The following is a 15,573-nucleotide window of genomic DNA, read 5'->3' as shown; positions in this document are numbered from 1 at the left end:
TCAGATGTGTTGTCAAAGTTCATCCCATTGTAACATTTGCAATGCCTGTGTATTTATTCTGAAGGCAGCACTTACATGTATTTTGCTCATGCAGTGTGTCTTGCTCTCACCCCCAGGGCCAAGCCTCACACTCTTCAAATATTTAACACACACACACACACACACACACTATCTGGCCTGTCTATGCTGTAGCCCATTCTGCCCTTGATTCAGCTTAAAGCACCAAACACAAACACATAGTACACACTCATAAGTATGCACAAATATCCACATAGGTGTACATGCTTGCATTATTTTTCGCCATATACAGAATCTCATGTGATTTTTAATGTTTAATTGCCTCATTTTAGAAATTACTTCTTAGAAAAGTACATAAAAGTAAAAAATATACTCACTGAGGAGATGCTGTACTGTTTACAATATTCAGTATTGTAAGTATTTCTACTAAGGATGCACAATATGTTGGTTATCAGCTTTATAAAAATGTTTAAGTATTGGTCTAAATTGTTTTATTTGTTTTTTTTTTTTTTTTTTTGTTTTTTTTTTTTGTTTGTTTGTTTGTTTTAGTACTTACTGTGAATACATAACAAAAAAATAATTATCAGCATTATGATAAATAATTTGTATCAGCCAGGATTTTAATGTCAGTACATCCATAATTCCTACACTACAATTAGTTATTTTATTGTTATATTCTGTTCACACCAAAAACGATACCAGTAACTATAAAGCTAACAAGTCATTTTAAATTTAAGAAAATAGCACAGTTCACACCATGACTATAACACAAACTATACGGAGGAACATTATCGTTTTTTTACAGCTGATGAAAAAAAAACAGTAACAGCCAATCAGAATCAATCCTGTTATCACAAGCTCGAGAATTTAAAGCAGCAGACACACGTGTGCTTATGGTGTGTGCACACCAAAAGCTAATTTAATTATTTGCACAAGTAGAGTACATATAAAGTCAATGCAAAGACTAAATAGATATATATATAGAGAGAGGATTACTTACATGGCGCGTTGTCGCACAAGCCAGTCAGTGAAAAACGTATTGACGCATCCAGTTTGACATGTCCGGTTGTATCAGAAAATGGAGAAAAGCATTAAGTGATGATTTTATTTGTGTGAGTGACATGAAAAACATCCTGCGACTAATCTAGAGCGATAAAGTGATGACAATATTCTCTTCTTGTTTGGTGCACAGCAGTAGAGTAAACAGACAATATTGTCCACTGGTGTGGACATTAATATAGTTATCTTTATAGTTGTCTTTATAGTTACTGTCCTTGGTGTGAACAAGTATTGTAACTACAACTATACAGAAAAACAATATCGCTGACATAACTTTCAGAATACTTTTTTACAGATGATGAATGATAAAAACATTGACAGCCAATCAGAATCAATCCTGCTATCACAAGCTCGAGAATTTAAAGCAGCAGACGTACATGTGTTTATGGTGTGTGCACACCAAAAGTGAATTTAATTATTTGCACGAGTAGATTACATACAAAGTCAATGAGCAGACACGAATAGATGGGAATTCACGGGTGACACAAGTGAGGCAAACTGGGTGATGCAACTTGGAACTTGGATTTGCTTTGCGTTTGGTGTGCATGCAGCATTAGAATAAACAGACAATATCGTCTGCTGGTGTGGATGCTAATAAAGTTATCTTTATAGTTATCGTTCTTGGTGTGAATGGGCCTTATAACGATAACTATACATATATCGTTGGGATCAGTTCCAGAACGTTTTTTTTTTATAGCTGATGAACAATAAAAATGCTGAGAGCTAATCAGATTTAACTTTATACTTGCACGTATAAACGTAAAATGACCTCAGGTATCCAGTGTTAGTTTCGACAACGTTGTCTTGCCTTCTTTGAAGCTGCAGTAGAAAATACTATTCATTGTTTTTATTCCACTACATTGACAACGTTAGCTAAATTCACTGACAGAGATCAGATAGGTTAGACTCGCTAGATTCACTGTTAAGATGCACTCAATCTACTGGTTGATGTTGTGTAAATGCAACAAGAACAACAAAAGCCTTTATTCACTGGTGCGGTGCAAATATGGTTCTGGCTGTAAGCCATTTATAGTTAAAGTTATTGTTATTTATTAGAAAATATTCTCATCATCTCATCAGTGTTATTTCTAAACCCATATATATTAATATTTTAACACTTTAATTTTCCAGTGCTGCTACATGCTACATGTGCACACACATAGATTAAGCCATTCTCAGTTTAAATAACCTGTCTCGACAGGAAATAGCATGTTCTTTTATCTAACTTTCTCTACCTATGTGGCCATAACTGTGCTCAGTTCAGCATATTCCAAAGGTCCTTTTACTTCCAGGTGAATATGTTGCTGATATATTACAAATGACCTTTTCATGCAGGCAATCCTCAGAGAATCTGTTTTTCAAATCTGAGCAATAAGAAGAGAGCGTCCCTAGCAAGCAGTGTGCCCTTTACAAGGTCTGATTGCCAGACAGGTAAATATTTATAGAGTTGTGTGTTTCTCCATTCAGTTTCCTGATCCATGCATTTTTTGCATATGGGTATTACAGATTTAGATAAGACAACATTCATTGCCTCTTCTATTATAGTATATTTGATTTAATTACTCTCTCACCTTTAGGATCCGTAGCACCCAAAGACCTTACCAGTCAGGATGTTTTAATGTAGTTTTGAAGACTGTTCCACCCTGGTAAAACATCTGCTCAGGTGTTGTTCCTGTGTCAGGAGTGCAGAGTCATTCAAAAGTCCCGGGGAACAATGGCGCGTAACTCTAGATGACTCAGGGCTTATGGGCAGGCTGAGAGATTTTTGTGTTTTTAACAGTAGGGTTGAATTTCGGTTCAAGATTACTGCCAGACAGAGGTGGTGGGCCAGGCTCAGAGCTTGGATTGCTGAAAAACAAGCTTAATCATCCCCTTCAAAGGAAATCCAAGAGCGCGCACAGATGTCTAGATGTGTCTTACGAGTTTCCTCTGAATGGCTTAAAAATGGCTTAACTATGGTGCGAGTAGTAAATGTATTAAAATTTAAAAGTATGTAAAACAAGTTTTACAGATGCAATGCACAGTGCACATGATCTGTATTTAACTTTGAATCTATCTTATTTGTTGACTTTTTGTCTTTAATTAACAGTAGACATATGCTAGTGTTAATGCTATAAATCATGTTCATTTTCAAAATTTTGCACTATTTAAATTGGCTAATGTCAATGATAAAGGTAATTGTTACCAACACTATTAATTTAATAACACCATAAAATGTCATCTTAACATGAATATTAATTTGTCATTCTGTAATGTTGTAATGCTTACATTCACTTGTAGCACTTGTAACACTTTCTCCCACCTCCTCCTCCCCAGACACGATGCACTTGCTGGTTGCCAGACTGAGAAAACAGGAACCAGTGCAATTGAAAATGGAAGGTGACAAGCCTTAAAGGAGAAGTTCACTTCCTGAACAAAAATGTACATATAATTTACTCACCCCCTTGTCATCTAAGATGTTCATATCTTTCTTTCTTCAGTCATAAAGTTTTTTTTTTTTTTTTCCATATAGTGGACTTCATGAGTTTGAACTTCTAAAATGCAGTTTAATTGCAGCTTCAAATGGCTCTAAACGATCCTAACCGAGGAACAAAGGTCTTATCTAGTGAATTGGTCAGTTATTTTCTAATAAAAAAAGAAATGTCCAATTGATATACTTTTTTAACCTCAAATGCTCGTCTTGTCTAGCTCTGCATGAACGTTCTGGTTCAATACATTTAGGGTGTGTCAAAAAACTCCCATCTCATTTTGTCTTTCCACTTCAAAATCATCCTACATCGCTGCAGAAGTACCGACCCAGTGTTTACAAAGTGAACGTGCAAGGAGGGTCAAACACCCTTTACAAAAAAAGGCAAACAGCGATGTAGGACTATTTTGCCTAATATACAGGTGCATCTAAAATTAGAATGTCGTAGAAAAGTTCATTTATTTCAGTAATTCAACTCAAATTGTGAAAATCGTGTATTAAATAAATTCAGTGCACACAGACTGAAGTAGTTTAAGTCTTTGGTTCTTTTAATTGTGATGATTTTGGCTCACATTTAACAAAAAAACACCAATTCACTATCTCAACAAATTAGAATATGGTGACATGCCAATCAGCTAATCAACTCAAAACACCTGCAAAGGTTTCCTGAGCTTTCAAAATGGTCTCTCAGTTTGGTTCACTAGGCTACACAATCATGGGGAAGACTGCTGATCTGACAGTTGTCCAGAAGACAATCATTGACACCCTTCACAAGGAGGGTAAGCCACAAACATTCATTGCCAAAGAAGCTGGCTGTTCACAGAGTGCTGCATCCAAGCATGTTAACAGAAAGTTGAGTGGAAGGAGAAAGTGTGGAAGAAAAACCCGAGAGAACTGCAGCCTTGAGAGGCTTGTCAAGCAAAATCAATTCAAGAATTTGGGTGAACTTCACATGGAATGGACTGAGGCTGGGGTCAAGGCATCAAGAGCCACCACACACAGACGTGTCAAGGAATTTGGTTACAGTTGTTGTTAAGCCACTCCTGAACCACAAACTAACATCAGAGGCGTCTTACCTGGTCTAAGTAGAAGAAGAAATGAACTGTTGCCCAGTGGTCCAAAGTCCTCATTTCAGATGAGAGCAAATTTTGTATTTCATTTGGAAACCAAGGTCCTAGAGTCTGGAGGAAGGGTGGAGAAGCTCATAGCCCAAGCTGCTTGAAGTCCAGTGTTAAGTTTCCACAGTATGTGATGATTTGGGGTGCAATGTCATCTGCTGGTGTTGGTCCACTGTGTTTTTTGAAAACCAAAGTCACTACACCCGTTTACCAAGAAATTTTAGAGCACTTCATGCTTCCTTCTGCTGACCAGCTTTTTAAAGATGCTGATTTCATTTTCCAGCAGGATTTGGCACCTGCCCACACTGCCAAAAGCACCAAAAGTTGGTTAAATGACCATGGTGTTGGTGTGCTTGACTGGCCAGCAAACTCACCAAACCTGAACCCCATAGAGAATCTATGGGGTATTATCAAGAGGAAAATGAGAACAAGAGACCAAAAAATGCAGATGAGCTGAAGGCCACTGTCAAAGAAACCTGGGCTTCCATACCACCTCAGCAGTGCCACAGACTGATCACCTCCATGCCACGCCGAATTGAGGCAGAAATTAAAGCAAAAGGAGCCCCTACCAAGTATTGAGTACATATACAGTAAAAATGAACATACTTTCCAGAAGGCCAATAATTCACTAAAAATGTTTTTTTTTTATTTTTTTTTATTTATTTTTTTATTGGTCTTATGAAGTATTCTAATTTGTTGAGATAGTGAATTGGTGGGTTTTTGTTAAATGTGAGCCAAAATCATCACAATTAAAAGAACCAAAGACTTAAACTACTTCACTCTGTGTGCACTGAATTTATTTAATACACGAGTTTCACAATTTGAGTTGAATTACTGAAATAAATAAACTTTTCCACGACATTCTAATTTATTGAGATGCACCTGTACATTAGGAAAACTTTTTATTTTGTATGCGATTTATCACGATTAATCGTTTGACAGCCCTAATTTTTTTCAAGTAGAACTGGCTGTAGCGTTGTTTTTCTGAAAAACAAGTATGTAAACTTAGTATGTTTTCTGGTGTTTATGACGTTTTTATTCTTTGGTAGTCAAAAATTACATACAGCACCTTTAAAGTAACTGATTTTAGTTCATAGTCATTTTTTTATTGGTTATTAGTCACAACATGAAAATATCTGTTAGTATCTGGATACATTTTTTTAGACTGACAGTTATAATGGAGAATAGGAATCAGGAAGATGGAAGGAAAAATAGGGAATGGAGTGGTTTAAGACTCAAACCTTCACGTCCATTTCAGCAGCACAGCTTATTTTGTGAGCATTAACCACTGCACCATAACTCTACTTTTTTGTAATTTTAAATCAGCATGCAATATTTTATGTGTACTTCAATTCATCCAACTAATGCTAATGCTCAAACCGCCAAAAGCGTTAAAAAATGCTAACTTTACTTACAGTGCTAGTTGTGTCAGAACTCCTTATTTGCTCAATATTGTTCTTATATTTACCCTTATAAGTACCTTATACGTTTGTTTTATTAGCCATTTTGTGTTAATCGTCCTCACTAGCTTAAATGCTGTGTGGAAAATGTCCCAGGAACAAAAAAGTGACAGGAATTAGCACCTAATACGTCTGTCATTAGGGACTCTGGCCAAAGCTTTGGAATTCCTTTGATGCCGTTCTTATGGTAAGGGCTGTTTTGCAAATCTCAGTTTGAGGAAATCATGGTATTTGGGTCACAAATTATTCACTCACATTAGTGATATAAACGCAGCTAAACTGCACAAGGTTGTTAGCGTGGAACTCCCTCCTGATCTCCCGCTAACACGCAATCCTCACGCTCCTGCAGTGTTTTTGTTGAGGGATTTGTTTATGTCACGACCAAAAACACGTGTTCGGGGCAACGCACTGCTGAGCCATCAATAGTGTAAAGATAAAGTTACATTCTTGTAAGACTTGGGCCTGAGGTTTTGGCTCTACAGTAGTAGCTCAGGTCATTCATTGTTGTTGTTTGTTTTGTTAGCATAGCTGTTTTGTTTTCATGTTCTGCTATTCATGCGGCTGCTGCTTCTTTTTCTTTTAGCCTGGTCTGAGTGAGTGTTTAGAGCGGCGAGGTTTATTTGAGAGGAGAGTTGGGTCTTTGCCCCGTCCCACAGTTGCAGGTGGGGGGTTGGTTACAATAGAGAAGCACTGCCATGCTGCCATCGCCATGACGGGCTCTGGCTCAGAGGACTGTGTCCTGGTCCAGAAAGATGCCGCTTTCTGTCTGTCTCACAGACTGGGGTGTCCTGAGACACTCCAAAAAGAGGAGTCAAGGGTGAGGTGTATAGACTAGACCCCTTTCCATCTGCTGAGTGGGTGTATTTGGGTTTAAGCTGAGCTTGTGTGCGAATGTGTCAGTAGTGGCGGAAACACAGCTTCTACATGATATTATATTATATTATATTATATTATATTATATTGTATTATATTATATTATATTATATTATATTATATTATATTATATTATTTTATTTTATACAAATTTAGTTTGGACTTTTAATTTAATGCACTTGGGGACATTTAGCGTGTGCATTTATATTTAAGTTGAGCTTCTTGAGTGAATGTTTATGTGTGTCAGAAGTGGCGTAAACCCTGCTTTCCTAAATGTAATATACAATATAATATAACATTTTTGTTTGAATTTTAATTTATTTTTTAGATATTGCAAAAATACACTTCTGTGCAATTTGTTAATTTGTGTAAAAGCTGTCAACAGTGGTGGAAATAGAGCTTATATTTTATTTTATTTTATTTTGTTTTATTTTATTACATTGTATTATGTTATATTATATTAAATTATGTTATACAAATTTAGAATGTTTTTTTTAAGTATTGTAAAAATACACTTTTGTACAATTACTTGTATTTAAGTTTATCCTTGTGAGTGAGTTATTTATTATTATTATTATTATTATTATTATACACTTAGAAGCTTGGACAATTATTTTAGTTATTTAGTATTGCATTTATTAATGGATGCGTATGTGTATATGTGTATATACACACACGTATATATTAAGATATATAATAGTTGAAAAAATTCAATAAATATTTTAATAACAAATAAAGTTATATAATATATATATTATATATATAAAATATATTAATATATTTATACTAATAACACACACACATATATATATACATATATATATATATGTGTGTGTGTGTGTGTGTGTGTGTGTGTGTTATTAGTATAAATATATTAATAAATTAATATAATATTATATATTAATTATTTAAATATTATTTATTATTTTTAATTATTTTATTATATTAAATAATATGATTTATTTATTTCATATAATTATTTATATTAATGTATATTAATTATTTATTGTTAATTACTATATTATTTATATTAATATTCATGTTAATATTAATTATACATTTTCACACACATCATATTATATATTTAATAAATGTATACACACACAGACACATAAATATTTGAAATATCTTAATATATGCATATATTACAATATATATTAAAATGTATAAACAAATTTAAAAACATTATTTTTATGATTTTTTATTATTTCTATTATTATTATTTTAAATGTTGTAAAAAAAAAAATAAAAATACACCACTTCCAGGCTTGGACAATTATTTGAATAATAAAAAAATAATTAATATAAATCAATATTAATTATTATGTTAAATAATGTATAGTAATATTTTTATTAGAATATATATACTTCTATTACTTCTTAACACCGTTCCAGTATCTATCTATCTATTCTTTCATCCATCCATCCATCTATCCATCTGTCCATCCGTCCATCTATCTGTCTATCTATCGATCAATCTATCGATCTAGTAATATATATATCATTTTTTTCTGGGATTGTAGTAATAGTAGTAGTATTTTTAATAGTAGTAGTATTATTACAATAATAAAAATTATTTCTGATTTTTTAAATTTAATTTTTAAATGTTGTAAAAAATACACTTCCAAGCATGGACAATTATTTTTTGTTGTTTAGTACTTTATTACAACTAGTAACATTTTTGTACTGTTCAGTAGTAATTTATGAAGCATTATCTTTATCAGCAGCATTTATTTAATCTTTCTAAATTCTATCTGTGTTTCTCCACTGTTGAAAAGCAGCAGCTGCCACTGTCTGTGTGTGTTATTTAATAATTGTGCATGTGTGAGTGTTTCATTCATGCTCAGCGTGTCTGGCCTGTTGTTTCTCCAGCTCTTTTTGCCAGCTGCTGTCACTCATCTGTCCTTCCTGTTACAGCATTGACGCTCATCCCACTATCTGTTAAAACCTGGCCGGGGCCAGCCAGCTTTCACTACTGTAATCAACTGTAGGATTTGTGAATGGAGAGGTAATATGATTAAACACATTTATAGGTACAAAAAAATTACCAAAATCCTTTCTCTGAAAATTCCACCTTATCAACATCATAAAATAATCACAAAGAGGATGTCAAGACTCAAGGTCACCTGCTTTTCCATGCAATTACAACACAGTTTTGCAAGTCTTAAGCAACTTAAGTGCACAAAAGTATTTTATATATTTACTACAAATTATATTATAGTATAATTGTATTTATTTTTAGATTTTTTTTTTATTTTTTATAATTTTTAAAAAATAACTTTATATATATTTTCTAAAATATTTTTTAACTATACAATATTTTTATGCACACTTTTATGCTATTAATTTTTAGAACTCGTTTTTTAGTTTTTTGAGAGGCTGTTTGACTGAATTCAGCTTGTTCTTCCACTTTAGGTGAGCTGAAGTATCACTTCACCCGCCGACTCACAAGTGTTCACAAGTGGTCGACTGCGAGGCCTCTCAATAAAGCTTAGCTGTGCTGGTTCATTAAGAGAGCGGTAAGTAGCAGTATTTGGTCAGCAGAGCTTGTCTCTGCAAGTGGGCATCGAGAGGAGGGGTTTGGGCTTTCTGAGGACGTGTGAAGTGGCTATTACTCTAAATTACAAGCTTCAGTATAAAGCACTGGCAGGCAAAGGATACACACACTCATACAATGCAATGCTAAAGCATTATTGCTCAAGTACCAACAGCCACTTGTCTTTTCCCCTCTCAGACAGACTGATAACCCTTCTTTACACTCTCTGGAAAACATTCTGTGGGTTTACGCACAGGGCGTTCATTGGATAGCCTCCCACTAGACTAATAGCATTTTGATGGAACATACCGTCATTATAAACCTCATTCAGTGAAACCAATCTTCTTCTTCTGTTATTTCCTTCTTTCGTTTATTATCTATCTTTTCTGAAGCATGCGCAAATGATTATTCAGATTCAAATGCCTTATATGAAGTTGAAAATCTAGATTCTTTTTTATTAGTGTTATTTATTTAAGCTTTAATGAAAGAAATCATATTGAAATTTAATATATTTTATGTTAATAAAATAAATATATGAAATCTGGAATGTTCTTTTTTTATTTGTATTATTTATTTAGGTTTTAACTTTAAACAATCATATTAAAATGTAATATATATTATATTGTATATAAATATATCAAATCTGGAATGTTCTTTTTATTAGTATTATTTATTTAAGTTTTAATTTTTTTTAAATCATATTGAAATTGAATATATTTTATATTATATATAAATTCTGGAATGTTTTTTTTTACTGTTTTTTTAAATGGTACATTTTATTATATATATTACAATACAAACATGTATTTAACATATAATATATATAATAGAAATATTTATAGAATATTTGCCAATGAATATCTTAATAACAAGTAAAATAACATTTATATTAATGTCATAAAAATATAATATATTTTTTAATTAAAATATTTATTATAGAAATTAAATAGTAATAAATATATCATATTTATATACTCAATTTTATCTGTATTTAGATATATTATAAAATACATATACAACATATATTACAATATTACTATAGATATATTAAGATATTTCCTAAATATATCATATAAATATTTATAAAATAGTTCCAAATAAATGCAATAAATATTTTAACATCAAATTGAATAATAATAATTATATTTATAAATTTTATATTATATTTCTAAAAAATATATTTATAAATTATATTTATAATATTTATATTTTTTAAATAAATGTTTTATTAAACAATTTATAAATTTTTTATTTTAAAAATGTAATATTTATTTATTAATAAATATATCATATTTATATACTCAATTTAATAGGTATTAAGATATTTTGTATATGCATTGTATAATATTACAATATGTGAAGATATATTAAGATATTTCCTAAATATACAATATAAATATTTATGTAATAGTTGCAAATAAATGCAATAAAAAATTTATAAATTAAAAATATATATTTATATTTATAAATATTAATGAAATAAATGTTAGAAATGTGTAAAATAAATGTTTAGTTATTAAACTTTTTATAAAATGCTTATCTTAGAAATTAAATATTTAATAATAAATGTATCTTCTAATTATGTACTCAATTTTATATGTATTAAGATATTTTGTCTGTGTTTTTTGTAATATATATTACAATATATGGAAATGTATTTTAATAACAAATAAAATAATATTTATATTTATTCATTGAAATAAGATATATATATAATGAATAAAATCATATTTATTTATTTTTTTTATTTCAATACATATATCAGGGATGTTATATGTATATAAAATTGTTTATATATGTTAATATGTACAAAATTGCTTGTGTGTTCACTTTTTGCACAATTTATTTATTTATAAATAATGCAAAATAAAAGCTTTCTCAGTACATATTTTACAGACTACAGTATAGATTCACAGCCAACAATAGAAGTTGTTAACTGGTTGGTTTTACTGCCTGATACTGTTTTTTTTTTTTTTTTTTTTTTTTTGCGTCTTTGTCTTTTCGCCTCGTTTCCTTTGTGTTTATCATTTCAAACACAGCTGCATTAACTCTATTGTAGGGGTCTGCAGTGCAGAGACCCTTCAGACTGATGCTCAGAGCAGAATTACAACAGAGCGCACGCATCTGCAGCCAACAACGGAGCGAAACATAATTGTGTCCTGTCATATTTAAATGCTCCTCAACTGCAGAAAAGGGACAAAATATCTCCCTATCTCTAGCTTTTCATTGGTCTTTTTTGCCTCCTCCTCATCCTCTCTGTCTCTCTTTCACTCTCTTTCTCTCTTTGAGCAGAGATGCAGCTTTAGCCTCTAGACTTGTCAGAAACAGCCTGGCGTTTGAGCGAACAGGCTTTGGCAGAATCAGTAAGTGCTGGGGCTGAGGTGGGGGGCAGCACAGCACAGCTCAGCACAGCCATGGGCTAGAAGCACCTGGGTTTCCTCTGCTCCTATTTTAACTGCTTCATGCAAACAAGGCCTGAGCTTCGAACTAGAGCAGACCTCAGCCAGATTCACTCCATTAGCACATAAACAACCAGCAAAACAACACACGGCTTCACATCTTAAACTGACCATCTTAAATGGATCAGTATCATTCATCTCTGTTATTTTGTTTTATTTTATTTTATTTTTTTTTTATTAGATTTTTTATTTTATTTTATTATTTATTATTATTTAATTTAATTTTATTTTTATTAGATTTATTTTATTAGAAGATAACTTCAGATTAATTTTAATATATTATATTTTATTATTTTATTTTTATATATTTATATATATAAATTTGCCCGTGAATATGAATATGCACTATGAATGTTATTTAATTTCAAATTGATAAGTATTCTATCCTGTTATTTTAGTTTAGTTTAGTGTAGTTTAGTTTTAGTATATTTAACTTACTATTATATAAATTAATTATAATTATTGAGTACTTATAAATATATCCTTATATTTTGTTTTATATTATGAATATATTTCATTTAAAATATTTTATGATTTTACACTTAGTTTAACTGTCTTCTGTTATTTTTATTTATTTATTTAGTTTTATAGATTTTATTAGATTTTTCCTTCAAATTAATTTATTATTTTAATATGTTATATTTTATTCTTTTATTTTTATATATTTATATATATATTTGCTATGAATGTGTTATTTGTCAGGTTTGTTCTTCCATGTGATTATTTTATTTATTTATTTATTTATTTTTTATTAAAATTCACTATGAATGTTATTTAATCATCTTAAATCAATAATATTCTTTCCTGTTATGTTATTTTAGTTTAGTTTAGTTTTAGTATATTTAACTTACTATTATGTAAGTTAATTATAATGGTTTAATGCTTTAAATTTAATATTATTATATTTAGTTTTATATTATTAATGTATTTCATTTAAAATATTTTATTATATTTTATAATTTTACCGTTTAACTGTTAAACTGACCATCTTAAATTAAGTATCATTCTTCTGTTATTTTTTATTTCATTTTTATTTATTTGCTACGAACATGCTATTTGTCAGTTTTGTTCTTTCATGTTATTTTTATTTTTTTCTTGTTTTATTTTATTAAAATTCACTGTGAATGTTGTTTAATCGTCTTAAATCCACCAGTATTGTTCTTTCCTGTTATGTTAGTTTAGTTTTAGTATATTTATTTAACTTACTAACTATTATGTAAGCTAATTATAATTATTGAATACTTAATATGTCATTATATTTTGTTTTATATTATTAATATATTACCTATTTTACAGTTAGGTTTAAATGTTAGTTGTGACTTTATAGTTTTAAATTTCATTTTGGGGGTCGTTCAGAGGACGTAATGGGGAGAAGAAGGGAAACTGAAAATCAGTAAATGTCATAAGCTAAATAGGAGCTTGTGTCTCCCAGATGAGCAACACAGCTCAAGGCCTTGTGCGCAAACCACTAGGCCACGTCTCGTGGCCTCTTGTCATGACTGTACACTGAAATCCTTTGCAGATGAACCTAAATGAAAGGTCTGTAGTTGTTTGTTCCTCAGCTGGAGAAAATAAAGTCTAGCCTCACTTTCGATCAGAGGTATCCTCCACCTCTGAAGTCCTCTTGTGACTAAACATACAACCAAATCAACTCAAATTCTCACAGCCATGTACATGAAACAGACATATCTGGGGTTTCCATTTCGAAGTGGGTTAAATGTGATCGCTGCAGGCTGAACTCACGTCCCATCGCAAGTCTCCGTTGTGCTCGCTGGTGTGAAAACACACCCGACAAGCCTCTTTCTACATGGATGGCTTTTAGTTATGTATAAAAAAGAGAGAAAGTAGGATTTGCCATGCTTTGTGTAATAAACATTCTAGGTTTTCAAACTATTAATATATATTGTTTGCGGCTGTTTACAGGGGAATACAGTTCATAGACGCTTCATTCATCCAATAAATCCCACACCGTATTATATCATGAATTACCTGCAATTAAATTTGATGGTACATTTTATGCTAACGTTAACAGTGTCATCTCATAAATTCAACAGGCGTTTAAACCGTCAGCTTGAAGTTTAGCTCTCCGTTTCTTTTTGTTGTCTTTAGCATCAACAAATTTGCGACGCTAACTTCTACTCAGATCTTACTAATTATATCAATAACAGAAAACTTAGATGATTGTCATTTATATAGGGTAGTTACGCAAATTATATATATTTTCCAGTCTACTGTATCATTTTTTCTTTTTTGATGTTTTTGTTGACGTGCCTGACGTTCGTTTTATTTTCGGTACGTGACGAACAGGCCAATCGCAGTCACACGTACCTGACCGTGCTCCTGTAAGGATTCTTCTCTACATTTCCTTCCCTGCTGGGTCTCCCGAGGGGGCAAAATCACATATTTTACCCTGCAATCATTCCTTACACTTACTGGTAAGATAAATCTATTGTTTTTTATGCTTTTGATTTCTTCTTTGGAGTAAACAGTTGCTTGAGTTCGTTTTGTTTGCTAGTCTGCTTTTCACATTATATCCGTAGTGGTGTTTTGAACATATTTTTTTTTTAAACATTTCTTAAATGCAAGGCGATAGCCAGTGTTGCCAAGTCTGCGGTTTTCACGCGAAATCGGGCTATTTTGACACCGTGTGTACACCGGATGTGAGCGGCGCTACGCGACGCCACAAAATTCAGTAGAGCCCATTATAATCAGTGATGCTGTCTATGCTGGATTCGGCAGTAAACTGATGCCTCCTTCTATTTATAAAGTACTGAGACAAAGTTCAAATGATTTGCAACGGTCGCTTTGTCGCGTCCAGTGTAGACACTGTAAGCCGTTTTCTGTGAATGTGCAAGACTTCCGGTTCATTAGCTGCTGTAGAGAAATAGCGAGAAGAATAACAAGCGTTGTAAACGGTAAAATAGTTTGAACTACAAGCCACTGTGTTCATAATTAAGATAATACATTAAAATAAGATGGTAAGACACCAGTTTGCAATATCAAGCAGAAAAACGAGCTGTTTTTACAGCTTAAAAAAGCAGCGGATGAGACCGGAAGCAAGAATTTACGGAAAAAATAAGGTGGATATTGTCTGGATTGTCTTATAGTTCGCGAGTTGAAGCGAAACTACTACTGACTATGGAACCCCACTTCTTTGTTTTTCATTCTTTTTTGAAACAATTTAACTTAAATGGTACAACATTATTAACATGCAGGTCATTTTAAAGAGAAACAGGCTTATTGAAATATCACAAGAATCACATATATGAACGTTTCAAGTTTCTTCTGAATGGAAATGTAGTAGCCTATCATGAATGCAGACTTGGATAATTATGGTAAATATATATGAAGAGTTTATTTGTAAAATGATATCATGTTTATTGTGTTAGCTGTATTTTTTGCTATTTTTACTTAATCAGAATAACCCAACTGTAGTATGCCTGAGATTAATTGGAATGCACAATGGAAAAACATTTTTGAAAATTGTTACAAACTGAGTTGTCTGTTTTTGCAAATGAACTCTTCATATATTTTCAGTCATGTCTTTGGAAAGGCTGAAAATGTTTTTTTAAGTTTTTTAATT

The sequence above is a fragment of the Labeo rohita genome, chromosome 25 (assembly GCF_022985175.1).
Source record: "Labeo rohita strain BAU-BD-2019 chromosome 25, IGBB_LRoh.1.0, whole genome shotgun sequence".
In the NCBI taxonomy this organism is placed as follows: Eukaryota; Metazoa; Chordata; class Actinopteri; order Cypriniformes; family Cyprinidae; genus Labeo; species Labeo rohita.
This window is presented reverse-complemented; position numbering follows the sequence as displayed.